This window comes from Bidens hawaiensis, unplaced genomic scaffold, assembly GCF_021521415.1.
Source record: "Bidens hawaiensis isolate Kalapana, Puna unplaced genomic scaffold, B.hawaiensis_p1.1 tig00028461_1, whole genome shotgun sequence".
NCBI classification, from domain to species: Eukaryota; Viridiplantae; Streptophyta; class Magnoliopsida; order Asterales; family Asteraceae; genus Bidens; species Bidens hawaiensis.
In genome coordinates, this window is record NW_027494643.1 from 66,583 (window position 1) to 79,534 (window position 12,952).

At 44.6% G+C, this 12,952-nt stretch overlaps 1 long non-coding RNA gene and 1 pseudogene across 1 annotated transcript; both read right to left on the reverse strand.

Moving 5' to 3' along the window:
- The window catches only part of LOC143577088 (TMV resistance protein N-like), a 44,262-nt pseudogene that overhangs the window by 10,069 nt on the left and 21,241 nt on the right, over window positions 1–12,952 (reverse strand).
- On the reverse strand, window positions 57–1,009 carry LOC143577082 (uncharacterized). Its single transcript, XR_013143055.1, has 3 exons — window positions 907–1,009; window positions 763–820; window positions 57–134 (listed from the first exon to the last, which is right to left on the reverse strand). It is a non-coding gene; the product is annotated as an uncharacterized LOC143577082 (long non-coding RNA).

Genomic DNA, 12,952 nt, shown 5'->3' on the forward strand with positions numbered 1-12,952 from the left:
GTCCAATGTCCTTTGAATAGCTGCATAGCAGTCCTTTCCATGATCCATTCCAAATCAGAAAAAAGAGGTGTTAAATCATCGTATGGAAATGGTTTTCTTGAAACTCTGAACAGGGCACTAAATTTCACATAAACCTATTAAAATAAAAAACATAAACCAAAATAAATATACTAATAGTAAGACGCGTTAGAAGGTTTAGGCAAATAGGATTTTAATAATCTCATTTTTTTGCAGTTGGCCGATAATAATCTCATCTTACAAAATGGCTGCCACATGTCCCACCTTTCCCACTAATTGTTTTAATTGGACATTCATTTAAAAAAAACTCATTTCCGTTAAGTTTTTCGAAAATTTCACACTAATGTTTTAGGGTCTTTGATCTGAATGAGGAAACGAGTCAATTGATGTAAAACTTACCTCGAAACGGTGCTCCAAACGGCTTGAATTTTGTTAATTGGAAATTTAAGCAACCGATTTGAAGCATTGTTTCATCGTTTGGAGCACTGTTTCAAGATAAGTTTTACATCAGTCGACTCGTATTCTCATTCCGAACAAAAGCCCTAAAACATCAGTTTGAAATTTGGAGAAAACTTAGCAACGTTAACTTTTTTTACGGAGGTTCAATTAAAACAATTAGCGTGAAAGGTGGGACTGGTGGCGGCTAATTCTAATTCTGAGGTGAGATTATTATTAGCCAACTGCAAAAATGTGGGATTATTAAATCCAATTTGCCAAAGGTTTAATTATTGTTTATTAACGTACCTGTGGAAATGTTGATAACCCGAGAAGCTCTGAGAAGGTTTTGCCTTCTTCATCATCACTGCATAATAACATACAACCGTGTTGGCTCGTTTGACCAAGTTGACCATTTCTTTTTAGTTAAGTAAACGAGTCAAAACTACTCACGTAGAAGGTTTGAAAAAGGCTAAATGATCAAGCAGTACTACGGTTTTGGGAAACTCAGTGCATAACTTCTTGATTTCTGATATATAATGCAAGTTAAGACCCTAGTAACAATCCACAAGTTATAAATAATCAATTAACATAATAACATTAAAAAACATGTGCGCATACCTTCATACACATGAAGCCTACTGGCACTCCGAGCTCTCCTGCTTTTGAAAACATTGCTTTCCCATTTGTCATTTGCCATCGCTATGCCTCCGAAACTGGTGCTTCGGTTACCGTCGCCGGTGGCCTCACGATTTCCTGTGGTGGATGTTTTCTCTTTCTCCTGCCCCCTAGACTTTGTGCCTTTCTTGTGACCATCAGACCACCACTCAGGATATCCGACAAGTCTGAAACATTGCTCCTTTGTATGCTTTGACATACCACAGTGGTCACATTTTAGGTGAGATTTATCTTCTCTATTTATCGATCCAGTTTTTTTCTGTTGACCCGTCGATATCCTTTTGTTGCAAGCCCTAACCCTTCTATTTTGGTAGCCATTAGACCCGCTGCGATGCCATATGTGTCATTAAGAGCTGTTCCAAGAATGTTCAGGTGAGCAGCCTCCTTGCGAACAATGGTGTATGCGGCTTCCGCCATCGGAAGTGGTTCTGACCGGAGTATTTTCCTTTTTGTAGGGTCATGCTTCCGATCAAGGGCGTTCAAGAACTGAAAAGGTTGTTGCTCAGACCTGATTTTCGAATATGTCTGGATATCTACTGGACAAGTCATTGGGTTTGAATCAATTCGATCGATTTCTCCCCATACCCCTTGAAGCATGATCCAAAAATCTTCGAGAGAACTGTTGTTCTATTAGCCTTGACATGGAGATTGAAGGTTTGAAGTTTGTCTCGTCCACTGCTATAGGTGATGCCAAGGCATCCCACAACGATTTTATTGTGGAAACTCAGTTAGGTTGCTCTCGAGGACATGTTCGATGTTTTAAATTAACCATGAAAAAACGACCAGGTCGTCCTGTTCCCATTGTTCGTAGGTTTCATGATTTTGATCCGGTGGATCTGAAGTTAAATGTTTTAGCAAGTTTTTTGATCTTCCGCCTATGGCCACCCGAATCATCCAAGTACATAGATCATAATTTTGACTATCTAGTTTAAGACTAATCTATAAACTATCAGATAGTTTTGGGTTTTTTTGTTGGGAATTTTTGAGCAGATTGGCTGGTCAGATAGTAAGGTGAGGTCATTACCCAAGTTACTGTCATCGGACATGGTCACTCGGTTATGACTAGTTGCTAACTTGGGTAGATGATAAGCAGATTAAAAACCATGCTTCGATACCATCTTCTAAAGCATTGAGAAAAACTGATTTGAATATTTGAATTGTGTTTTCTGTGATAATATTTTATAAAGAAAAGAAGCCTAAATTTATAAGCATATACATGGGTGTAAACAAGGATATACATATCATTTATTAACCGGCAATAAGGAGGAAGAATCGTGTCTTGATCCTTAAGTTTTAGGAGATGATGTTGACATTTGACCAATCCCACAAAATCCTCAATTAATAATTATTTCCTTCTTTGATTTTCTAACAGCATCAACTACTCGGTTGTATTCATCAACATTTAGGACTAGGTTCTTGTGTCATTGAATCAATAATTGTTAGTCATTGCGCTATAATTGGTTTTTCATAATATAAAACCGGTAATTGGGTAGCTCGGGTTCAATTGTATCAACAATTCGAAAGGGTTTCGTTTGTCATCACAACCAAACTATTAGGTCTAGTAATTACTGCACAATTGATTTAACAGAATCTGTGATTAGTTTGTTATCGCATTACCTGGACCTAAAGTGAATCACATTTCTCATAATTGTTTACAAACATATAAAGTAATAGTGTGTTCTCAAAACATCTTTCAAAACTGCTTGACATCGACTGTTCGCGTAATTAATTAGTTCAAGTCATGAGTTTTACTTGCACTTTCCTTTGATTTTCTGAGGAGACGATACTAGTTATAGGTATTTAAGCTTTTAAAATACTTATTTTTATTAGAGCACGACATCTACATCACCCATCAATGTACCTTTGCAGCTTGCACATAAGATAGTATTGCATATAGATGAAACAACCACCCAGAGAATAGAGAATACAGGAACATAAATAGTGGCTCTATGTTGTTTCTAATTGTACCATGAGGTGTTGGCATTGGTGAGTTTAATCACGTAAAGTTTCACAACTATTCTATCACTTGGGAGTATAGAAGTGAAAGAAAAAAATGAATAGTAATAGTATAACTTTGCGAATATTTGATTGCTTCATATAACTCAAATTCTTAACTGTTCACTTGATTACTTGATTACAGTGACAAAAGACCAGAACATTAGGTCTATTATAAAACAAAGTCATAAGTTATTTTCAATGCTTAATAAGTGATACGAAAATTTCGAGGTGACCATTCAATCTTAATTTCTTTTGAAGCATCTTTGATCTCAAATGTCTTTCCATATCCACAATCTTCTTCCCAACACTCTGAGCAATCTATCAGTCTGTCACTTGATCTACTTTTCCTAGGAACAAGTCCTACTTTAGGATTAGACGTGCCATTAGTATGTGAATAAACACTAACCGGACCCCGGGCAGATTACTGGTAACCTGGGGGTTAGATAGATGTTTTCCACGAGGGGTTAGACCCTGAGAAGATGGTTCTTCTGATAACCTGCAAAACAGACACCGTGAGCTTGTCACTGAGAAGGGGGGGTTCCTCCTTGTGACCACCCTCCGGCGTGAGAATCAGACTAGATTGCTCTTTAAATATAAGTGTATATTAAGAGATTGCTAGAGCAGATATCAGGTATAATATGATGATACAAGATAAGATGAGATGATCATACCATTTGGGGTATTTATAGCCGAAGGTAGGTTTCCAAGGAGGTGTGGCCGGCTACAACAGTGTTCCTGTTCCACCAACAGTGGCCTACGCACGTGCCCTGCTGGTAGTTGGTGGGTAGGCAGCGGCTGATAGTGACCAGGCCTACTGTGTACTATTCCTTTTCCACCAACTGCCGGCTATGCACGTGGTATGGCAGTAGTTGGTGAGTAGGCAGCGGCTAATAGTGACGCACAGTACAGGAGCATGCTGCTCGCCATACTGTTGTCAATAAGCTGTCGTATCTTTAGTCAGATCTTTTTCCCATACCTCGTCAGGTACAGTACAGAAGATCTTCCCGTATCGTACGGACTGGCTTATTTGGGCGGGAGTATTCCCCCTCCCGCCCTTGTGCGGGATTGTTCCCGGCTTTGCTCATTCCTTCAGGTGACACTGAATGATTGAGAGCTAAGTGCCTTGTGCGTGTAGCCTTGCTGCGCGGGTGGCCTTCCCTGATGGCTTGTATCCGAAGCTGCGGGAACAGGCGGAGTCCTTCACCATCGGGAGGCATTTCCTGCGGGAACAGCTTGCGTACTGCGCGTAAGGACGTCACGTCTCTGAGCATGGTTGGTCCTGCGGATCCAGTTGGTTTCTGCGCAGACGTCCCTCTTCTAGGTGAGTCTTGCGGGTCCAAATGGGCTCTGCTGGGACCTACCTCTTCAAGTCCCCCCAGTCCAATGTTCTTCTCATGAGTGTTTAATAAAGTGAGGTGAACTTTTGGCCTTAAGCAAAGGGTTTTGAAAAGGGGTTTTTTTTTAAGGTTTTCCATGGGGATTCCTCCCGCGGAAGTCCTTGTCACTTGCAGAAATTCCCGAGTTTCCTGTTTGGCCTTTGGGTATGATGCGGGTAGGTCTGTAACCTCCTCGCAAGTCAGGAGCGTTGAGTCCCACTTGTGTGGATTCTCCATGAGGTTTTGGTAGTTTTGAACATAGTGATCAATTATGTTAAAACCACCAATTCCATCATGGAGCTTCAAACAACGTAGTTCTCGACGTTCCCGCTATGCGGGGATGTTATTTCCGTTTCCGCAAGCATTGCCCAGAAGATCCTTCTTGGTTTCAATTCCCAGCGGAGCGCTAGGTATGTGAAGGGTTTTGCCTTAACACTGTACCCGCGCTCGTCTTACGGTTACTTTACTTCCAAGGTATTCCTGGCGTCAATTCCCTGCGGGTGCTAGGTATGTGAAGGGTTTTGCCTTTACACTGTACCCGCACCCGTCTTATAGTTGCTTGGTTGCCGAGGTATACTTGGCTTCAATTCCCTGCGGGTGCTAGGTATGTGAAGGGTTTTGCCTTAACACAGTACCCGCAGCCGTCTTACGGTTACTTGGTTGCCAAGTTTTTCTTGGCTTCAATTCCCTGCGGGTGCTAGGTATGTGAAGGGTTTTGCCTTAACACTGTACCCGCAGCCGTCTTACGGTTACTTGGTTGCCAAGGTAAGGGGTATTTTCCCGCTTACTTTTGAATCTTTTTGAATTTTGAATTTTGAAATTCGAAGAGTTGGTGGAAGGATAAGAACAGTCCAAACTTCTGAAACGTCGTGCGACGGTTTCTTCTGACTGTGTCAGGACGTGCAGGAAGTTATGGTGATGTGACAGTACATGGTCATTCCAGACGCTTTTTCAGGCGCGTGGGCGTGATTTTTCGGGCGCGTGGCCGCGAAATTAATGGTATGCGTCCTGTCAACAGCTGTTGCCAGCTTGCTTTTTGCCACGTGTCATAGTTTCATTGCACCTTCGTTTTCTCTCTCTTCCGCATTAATTTCATCGCATTAATTGCGATTAGTATATAAAGGGGGAGAGGGTTCTTTGTAATCCACACTTTCATTCTTCTCTTCATCTTCTTTGCGATTTCCGGCGAATACTCACCTTTTCAGGCAAGCATTCTCCCGAAATCGTTTTCTTCTTCTTTTACAAGATGTCTCGTGATCTCGAATCTACAGCCGATGACAAGAGTACTGCTGGCGAGTGCCAGTGTGCTCTGCCTGGCGATCTGTATCGGTACGTCGTCAGGAAGTTCATGCTCGAGTCTCTCGAGCCTGAGTTTCCTGAACCCCACCAGACGGTGTACGATGCCCCCAGAGGCAAGATCGGGGTTTATGCTGCATTCTTTGTTTATGGGAATCTTAGGTTCCCATTGACAAAGTTTGTTTACCGTGTCCTTGAGAGGCACGGTGTTCATTTGACCGAGTTGCACCCCATGGCGATCGCCAAGATTCGCCACTTCGAGTGGGTGTGCCGGATTTTGGGCATTGAGCCCTATGTTGACCGCCTGATGACCTTCTACACTTGGAGGTGCATCCAGGGGTGGTATACCCTGACAACCCGAATCAAGGGTTTGAAGATTTGCGCGACCGAGCGCAGTCTTCGCGCGTGGAAGCGGGAGTTCTTCTTCATCTCCGCTCGCGCCATCCCCTTTGCCATGAAGTTTAAGAATGGGCAAGCTCTCCCAAGCCTTCACGCCTCCAACTACCAGGAGGCGGAATGGTTCTCGAAGATATCTCGGGTCCAATCTCCGGTTTACCGGTTTGCGGAGTCCGGGATGGTGATGCTGGGGATGAGCCGGGTGTGGAAGGCTGCCGATGCGCAAAAGATCCCAATCGTCCTCGAATACGGTTCGAACTCTGTTCCTTACGGTATGCTTTGTTTCTTTTTGTTGATTTTGAGTTTCTTCTAACTTCTTTCCTGTTTATTTCAGAGGGGAACGACTTGCAGTCGCTCCTAAACCCGCGGGAGGCTGATGGTCCCGCTCGGATGGGTACTCGTGCTCTAGACGAGAACGAGTTGCCCATCCTAGAACAAACGGCGGATCGGTTCGTGGAGGTCTATCCGCTAGGTCATGAGATCCTTAGCGCCCGTCGGCCAGGTAAGGCGCTATTCGACCCTCGACCCCTCAATGTTGAAACCTCTGCTGGAATTCCTCTAATCGTATGTTCTGATGAGGAATCCGCAGATGGTCCTCCGTTGGTGCGGAAGAAGAAGGCTGCCGGCGGGAAGGGGAAGGAGAAGGTGGCCTCCACTGCCGATCCAGCGCCTCGGTCTGACTCGGAGACCGAGAGCGAAGAGGTGGCGGGGAACCCCGGTGGTGATAAGATCACCATTCCGGAGGCTGTGACAACTGTCACCGAAGAGCCCAGGATGACAACGGTGACCGGCGTGAAGAGGCCGGCTCCATCGGGTTCATCCCCGCCCGTCCGTACTTTCAGGCTAAAGAAAACCCGTAAGTACAAATTTCCTTTAGCTTTTATCTTCATAGTTTGATATCGTTAACACTTATCTTCTTTACGCAGGCGTGGATGTTGACGCATTCCAGGGTGGAGTGCAGAGTAGTACCTCCCCGCCAATGACGGTAGGCTTGGTCAGCCTACCTGAGGCGTCGACCCAGGCGCCTGCGCCTGCTTCCGCTGGTTCAGTTGCTCACTCCTTTGAGCCGACTGTTCCAGCTGAGATGACGTCACCCGCCGGCTGTGAGTGCTATTTTTACAGCATCCTTCACCGAGCCGGCGGTTACTATTGCTGCGGATTCCGCGGCGGCTGCTACCATGCCCCCGCCATCGGCAACGACGGCCGATCCATCAGGTACGCATGGGGCTTCTCGCCAATCTCTGCCACCTTCCCATCTGCCTGACCTCTTGGATGGATTTCCTTTGGGTTCAGGTGATGGGTTCGGCGGCTATCGGCCTGTTATTGACCCTACAGGTGCGTAGGGTTCTTTTGGCCCTTTTCATATATATATTTTCTTTATCATCTTTTCTAACTGCTTTGTTTTTTGCAGTGTCGGATTCCAATGAAGTGTATGTTCCACGATGGAACATTCGCCGAGGAACAACCCTTCGCACCCCTGTGGAGTGCGTGGAATGGGCTCGTCACGCTGCTCCCAGTGGTGCGTTGGGGGAAGCCATGGCTAGCTACCAGGAGGGTAGGCTAACCAATGAGCTTCGGGTTCTCCTGGCCCGGATGCAGCCGCGCGTCGAGCTGCTTTGTCGTGAAAACGACAAGTTAAAAGCAGCTCGCCTTAAAGAAGTGGCTCAGGCGCGGGCTGTCCGGGAGAAGAACCAAAGGCTTTCCGCCGTAGCTGCGGAAAAGGAGAAGGCCTTCAAGGCCCTCGAGGTTGAAGTTCAGGCACGACTCGAGGCCCGTTCCAAGGCTGCCCAAGCTGTTAATGAACAGCTTCGGCTGGCTAAGGAAACTGCAAGGAACGCAACCGAGAGGGCCACCAAGGCTGAAGCTGTTGCTGAGCCTCTACGCGTGGAGAATGAAGAACTTAAAGCCAAATTAGAGGCTCTCCAGCAGGCTCATGATGCCTTGGCGATGGAAGACGCCAAAAAGCTCCAGGAGATCTTGGACCAGAGGGGGGTGCTTGACCATACTGAGCGGAAGCTAAAGGGCGTCGAAGAGGCTGCGGCTAAAGAAGTGTTGCTTTCCAACCTCAACAAGAGTGAAGCCGAACGCGCCCGTAACGAAGCTCAAGCTGCCCTCCAAGAAGCTCTGGTTGCCAAGGAATGGCTTCTTCGAGAAGCGTTGTCTCAGGTAATCTTTTCTTGTCTTTACGCTTTTCTTTGTAAATAGAAAAGGTTTGACACTTGTATATTTTCTTTTGTAGGTTGTGCATCGAGTCTTTGCTGAGACGTCGTACGATGATGCTATGAGCGCAGCCCTCAACGCTTCTCACGAGGACGGGGAAAAGGTCGGCTTCCTGCTTGGTCTAGGGTTCGTTGAGAAAGGCATCCCGCCTTCCAACTTCCCTTTGTACAATGTTGATACTGAAGCTGTTTACGACCAAGCAGTGAATCAGTACGCCGCCTTCCCGCATCCGGTGGTGGAGAAGGTGAATGAAGTTGCTGCTGCTGATGATGGGTTAGCTATCCTTAAAGCTTTCCTTGAACTGCCACGATCTACTGATGGTGCTGGTCCAAGTGGAAGTGGCCCTGAAGCCTGATCCTGAAGATCCCTTCCCACTGCTAGGATAGATTTAGCTTGTATAGATTTATTTTCTTGTAGGCGGGTAGTTACCCGGCCATTCTTGTAATGAATCATTGTGAAATATAAATCTTTGTGCGGGTAAGACCGCTTCTTTTATTGGATTCCTTGCTTTATAAACGTTATATGACTTGCATACTTTAGTTTAAATTAGCAATTTTCCAAGTGTAGAATAAGTTAACCTTTGAACATGGTAGATAATAGGTTGAAGTTTTGCTTCCTCTTTCGTGATTGTGCGGGTAGGACCGTCACTTGCACTTAGTAGGATGGCTAAACTTTACCTGCGTCTAACCTGCGTGTAGGTTTTCCTCATCTTTTCTGAGGATAAGTTAACCTTTGAACGTGGTAGATAATAGGTGTGAAGTTTTGCTTCCTCTTTCGTGATTGTGCGGGTATGACCGTCACTTGCACTTAGTAGGATGGCTAAACTTTACCCATATCTGACCTGCGTGTAGGTTTTCCTCATCCTTTTGTTAGAAATTCTGTTTTGAACCGTTCGACGCGCGGTTGTCAATAGGTTAGTGTTCAGTTCCCTTTTTCATGATTCATGCGGATAGACCGACACTTTCATTTAATGGGATAACTGAACTTTTCCCCTTCAACTGACCTGCGTGAAGGTTTGTCGTTTTTTGGGTTTATGCGGGTTTTGCCGCCTTCCCCATGCAACGACTTTCCACGTAATTATGCGGTGAAAACCGACATATTAGTGTTGAATAAATTAACCGTTCGACGCGCGGTTGTTAATAGGTTAGTGTTCAGTTTCCTCTTATCATGATTCATGCGGATAGACCGGCACTTTCATTTATTGGGATGACTGAACTTTTCCCCTTCAACTGACCTGCGTGAAGGTCTGCCGTTTTTTGGGTTTATGCGGGTTTTGCCGCCTTCCCCATGCAACGACTTTCCACGTAATTATGCGGTGAAAACCGACATATTAGTGTTGAATAAATTAACCGTTCGACGCGCGGTTGTTAATAGGTTATTGTTCAGTTTCCTCTTATCATGATTCATGCGGATAGACCGGCACTTTCATTTATTGGGATGACTGAACTTTTCCCCTTCAACTGACCTGCGTGAAGGTCTGCCGTTTTTTGGGTTTATGCGGGTTTTGCCGCCTTCCCCATGCAACGACTTTCACACTTATGTATGCGGTGAAAACCGGCATCAGTGTTCATAGTTAAAAGTATAAATGTGAAATCATCAGCGTCAATGTTTTAAGGAGAATCATTTCCATTAGAAGTGGCTCTTGGCCTTTTCTTTTGCAAATTTGGAATTGATTTACATGCAAACTGTGTAATTGAGCTCCCTTCCATGTTGTTGGGATGGGAGTTGTAACACCCCGACCGATGGCGGATTATACATCGGGGCGCCACGTATTTGTTTCATTACTCGTGACACTATTTGGGTGTCAATATTTAATAAATACATTTCATTGCGCACGCGCAGAACATGACATAAAGTAACGATTCATATCATAACTTAAAATATTCAAATAACATAATATGTCTTGTTACATTTTAATCTTGGTCCAAACAAAAAGAAAACATCCTACGCGTCCAAGAGATTCCCAAAAGCTGCTACAGCGAACCTGAACATGTGTTAAAATAAAACGTCAACACTTGCGTGTCGGTGAGAAATCAAGATTAATACATATAAATAGATAACAATGTCTGCGCGCATCATGTGTATAACTGGTGTTCAACAAGGGTGTAATCAGATTGTGATCAAGCCTTAGATCATAGCTCATAGTTCAATCCGTGCTCCCAATTGAGCACAAAAACAAGAAAACTGTGCAAGTGTAAACAAAAGAGAAATCATAAACGATAGTTCTCCCGTGTTCATCTAATGAATCCATGAAGACAGCGGAATAGGCCGACAAGACGGTTAATGATCCACACATACAAATAAACAGCCAAGTCTACGTCCATAACACATGGGGTTTTGCGCGACAAAAGTTTATAAACAAGTTTAAGACTCAAGTTTGTACGAACACATGAACATCCCAAAACATTAAAAATAAAAAGGGATTAGGTACGAGATTACTCACATGCAAACGGTGCGTTGAAAGATAAAGCAAGAACCAACTTTTAAACAAGCACAAGTTAACCTATAAATAAGAGGTTATTGGTTTAACGATTGGTTTTTATGTCTTGAATATATGTAAGTTACTTAAACAAAATATATATATTTACCGAGATCTGGGCAGAACAGAAGAGAAGACGGAGGCAAAGAGAGTGGAGGCGGCTGAGGAATTAGGGCAGAGCGCAAAGGGAGAGAGATATGGGGAGTGATTAAGTGTAGTGTGTGTAGTGTTAATAAACAAGAAATTAGCTATATTTATAGGCAAACCCTAGGGAACACAATCCCTAGAAAAGAGGAAAAGATCTCAACAAATCAAGCAAAAGATATTATAAAGCACAAGAAAACAAAAGCAAAAGATATCCAAAGATATGCCGGCAGCTGCAGGGGAACAGGAAAAAGGGCTGACAGGTTACAGAATAAAGCATGGGAGGAGTCAGATAAAACACTGTTCAAGACATGCAAAAGAAGATTTCAAAAGATTATGTCAGTCACTTTTTCTGTCAACCAATAGGATTGGTGCGCATGCTGCGCCGAAAGTGGCTTTTCGGACAGATGTCGGAACTGACCTAAAGAGCTCAAACAAAAGATAAGATATTTCAAAAGCAATCAGGCTAACAGGAGAAAAGACTTAAGGTTTAGCGCGAGAAGACTCGAGCGCACGCGCGAGGGCGAAGGCAGACAGAGGACAATCCTTAGCGCGCCGCGGGAAGAACTAAAATCCTTAGCGCGTCGCGAGAAGAACTACAAATCCTTGGCGCGTCGCGGGAAGAACTACCATTCTTAGCGCGCTGCGAGAAGAACTACAATTCTTAGCGCGTCGCGGGAAGAACTACCGTTCTTAGCGCGCTGCGAGAAGAACTACAATTCTTAGCGTGCTGCGAGAACAGTTCGCCTCGCGTATCGCAGGAACAACTGGTCTTCACGCAGGCTTCCTTGTAAGGAGTCTGGCGCGTGGAGCTGCGCAGACATCCTTAGGCGAGAAGAACCAAAGGACAAGCAAAGAGTTAAGAGAAAAAGGGGTTCAAGGCTTAAGGTTTAAACAAGAGGGGCGGGACGGCGACAAGAGAGACAAGGGGGCGGGATGGCGACAAGAAAGAGAAAAGAGCGGGACGGCGACAAGAAAGAGAAAAGAGCGGGACGGCGACAAGAAAGAGAAAAGAGCGGGACGGCGACAAGAAATATTATTATTAGGAGTAAGTATTATAAAAATTTATATATATATATATATATATACGATTTATTTAAATGTTAAATTTACAAAGATTAATAATCAACTTTTAAACCATAAAAAGAATCGGATTCGAAAACGGGTACCTGGGTCGGGTCGGATTGGGCAGTTGTCACAGTCTCCCCTACTTTAAGAAATTTCGTCCCGAAATTTAACTCGAAGTAGGTTGCGCAGAGAAAAGGTGCGGGTACTTGATCTTCATTTGATCTTCCCTTTCCCAAGTGAACTCGGCTCCGCGCTTGGACTGCCAACGAACTTTAACAATAGGGATGCGACTGCGCTTGGTTTGCTTTACCTCGCGATCCATAATCTCAACAGGCTTCTCAACGAAATGCATAGACTCATCAACTTGAACTTCATCAAGTGGGATGTGGAGGTTCTCGTCAGCTAAACATTTCTTGAGATTGGATACATGGAAAGTTGGATGCACATTGCTGAGCGCGGGCGGCAGGTCCAGTTTGTAGGCAACTTTTCCCACCCTCGCAAGAATCTTGAACGGACCAACATAACGAGGTGCAAGCTTACCTTTCTTCCCAAAGCGGACAACACCCTTCCAGGGCGACACTTTGAGGAGCACAAGATCACCAACTAGAAATTCGAGAGGCTTCCGCCTGCGATCTGCGTAACTCTTCTGTCGGCTTCTGGCAGTCAGCAGATGATCACGGATCTTGGCGATTTTATCGGTTGTCTCTTGAACTAGTTCGGGTCCTGTGATTGAACTTCACCCACTTCGTTCCAACAAATCGGTGAACGGCACTTTCGACCGTAAAGTGCTTCAAATGGGGCCATACCGATGCTGGAATGATAGCTGTTATTATAAGAGAACTCG